Source organism: Montipora foliosa, chromosome 13 (assembly GCF_036669935.1).
Source record: "Montipora foliosa isolate CH-2021 chromosome 13, ASM3666993v2, whole genome shotgun sequence".
Taxonomy (NCBI): domain Eukaryota; kingdom Metazoa; phylum Cnidaria; class Anthozoa; order Scleractinia; family Acroporidae; genus Montipora; species Montipora foliosa.
In genome coordinates, this window is record NC_090881.1 from 16,988,202 (window position 1) to 16,990,701 (window position 2,500).

Sequence of the window (2,500 nt, forward strand, 5' to 3'; positions counted from 1 at the left end):
TTGTTCCCTTCATGGCATATTTAATAGATAAGAAAGGGCAAAATTGTTGAGTTGGAACCGTAAATACACAAAGTGGTTCACACAAAACGTTTAGGGTACCCGGGAATACGCGATGAGTCGTTTCGGGACGGCCACCCACAATTTCTCCATCGCCTCTAAATAGATGCGCTCTGATCTCACTTAGCGTCAGGAAGTAACCCCATTGCTCTTGTTTGCTTCCAAATTAGCCCTTGTTGCCTCGTTCTTAATTAAGCTAAAACTTCAAAAGAATATTTAACCTTGACCGAGGCAGCTAATTTGCAAGCAATCAGAAGAATACTAAAATGGTCGCTATTTTGGAATAGATGGTTTTCACAGTGACGTCATCAAATATCGCAAGGTGTTTTGAATTTTTATCTATAGGGGGTTAAAGATAATCTAGAAATGAACCTTTTTCAAGTTTTCAGTTCCATGACGTCTTTCGTTTCGAAAATACAGCATTTTGGATTTCCGAATTATCTTGCGTGACACCATGATACAAAGTTATTTGATTGGAAAAAAATGTCCATGCCTATGAATCTCAGCAGTCTGAACATCTCAAGTACATTAGGAGATGTGTTCATGCACATGCATTTTATCGCAAGAGCAAAAAGTAAGAGTTTTCATCGCTAAGTGAATTCCAGATGTTCGTGTTGATTCTGGCCGCCATATTGGTGGGCAACAGTGGTGCACCAACCTGGCGGCTCCATACAAAACTCTTATAAGTTGCGCGAAATGCGTCGAGAAATAACTCAGAAGCGATGTGCCGCACAGACCTTAGAATTGGTGAGGTGATTTATCAATTTGTCTCCTACGACATTCCAAGTTTTTGGCTTATTTCATCGAACGGTTTCGATTCTTTTTTTTGTTGCGTGACAGTGAAAATGATCTATGAGGTGTATAGAGGTTTTGCACGGCAGCCATGTTGCTTGGCAGGAACAATAGATTCTTTTTCCCATGGGAACAAATGTTCTTTCTAATGCAAAACATTTTCATTGTTCCTGCCATGCAACATGGCCGCCGAGCAAAGCCTCTATACAGGGGAATTGTGACACCCAAAAAATTTCGGGGCTTGGGAGAAACGGGCACCTAATGAATGTCCTTGCTTCCTTTCTACTCAGGTCAGTTTTAACTATACGAATTGTTCCAGGTGTCGAACATTAGCTTATACCCATTCTTTTACTTATTTAAAAGGAATTAGATTATATTTGGGTTTGGGTTGAGATGAAAGTTTTTCTGTTGTGTTTAAAGCAATATTATGCACCAAACAAGCTTATAAAGAAACAAAAATATTAAAAAAAAAAAACACTGAAACGTGGTAATCAGTCCTTGAACTTTGAACTTCACTCCTGGGTGACTTGACGTTGTCTAACATTACAGACTTTTAGTCCATTCTTGATTTGTAAAACGTAATCTTGTTTTCATATTAGTTTGTCCACCTGTGAATGACGAACGGTCCTTCTAATTTAAAAATTCAGATTGGAGAGCAAATTACTTCCGGAAGGATTCGACGCCAACACTAGTTTCAGGAACTACTCTTTTGAAAAGGTGGATCCTCTTTGGTTAGTGAATCGGAAATACTATTTCCATAACAAAAGCAGTGTGAAGAATATTGAAAGCAGGAATTCTTTTTTGATTTGCTTTAAAAATATTCCCTTAATCTATATTTGACGTTCTTCCTTGTAAGAGAGTGTAAACATGGTTAATTGCCGAAGTCAGAGGCTTATGTGGCAAGGATCATACAGGAGACCAGGCGAACTGCCAGATGGCAAACAAAAAAAACAAAGATGACTATACAAATAAATGTACAATTAAGGATACATAATTAAACCTAAAGCTAACTATTATATCTTATGAGAAAGAGTTCGAAGGCATTATGAGAGGAATTATGTTTCACGGTTAAACGAAAAGTTGTATGTTAGTTTCCAATGACTGGAAATAATCTCTGAGTTTGCGTTTGTAGTTTGAAAGAATGAGAGAATTGCGTAATGAGAGGGGCATATCATTCCAAATTCGGGGACCCTGTACCCGCAAAGAGAAAGAGTATTTCAGAGTATGGAGATGCAAGTTATCTTACTGCCTTGGAAAATACACTGTTCTGTTGCATTAAAGTTTTTTTTTTTTCACGTGGCCTGTAAGACGCGTTGTTGCAAGCTGCTACCTAAAACGCCTAGGGCTTTGCCCATTAAATCAATGGAGGATAATAGCAACTTTGCTTTATGGTAGCAGTTGACTTATCAAAAGTGATCTAGCACGGCGACATCGACGGAAACGTCTCTTGAAAATGTAACTTTGCAGAATTCTAAGTCTTTTGCGGTTATTTCATCTCGTTCACTTCGTACAATGTGGGCGAATTATACTAAAATTGAATTTATACGAGCGGTTTCAGAGTGAAAATATAGAATGACATTCGCATTTGTACGCTCACGTTGTCGTGAAAACCTCAAATTTGGTGATTTCACGTTGTTGGTATGCAGAGTAC

General features: G+C 38.2%; 1 protein-coding gene across 2 annotated transcripts in view; it reads left to right on the forward strand.

Annotated features, from left to right (window-relative positions):
• LOC137982521 (uncharacterized) overlaps positions 1 to 1,909 on the forward strand; it is a 16,827-nt gene extending 14,918 nt beyond the window's left edge. Inside the window, exon 5 of one of the 2 annotated variants that reach the window (XM_068829632.1) lies at positions 1 to 1,909. This exon is cut by the window's left edge and continues 1,939 nt beyond it. The gene's annotated coding sequence lies outside the window, so the exon portion shown is untranslated. The other variant, XM_068829631.1, reaches the window with a different exon arrangement.
• Positions 1,910 to 2,500: the final 591 nt, after the last annotated feature.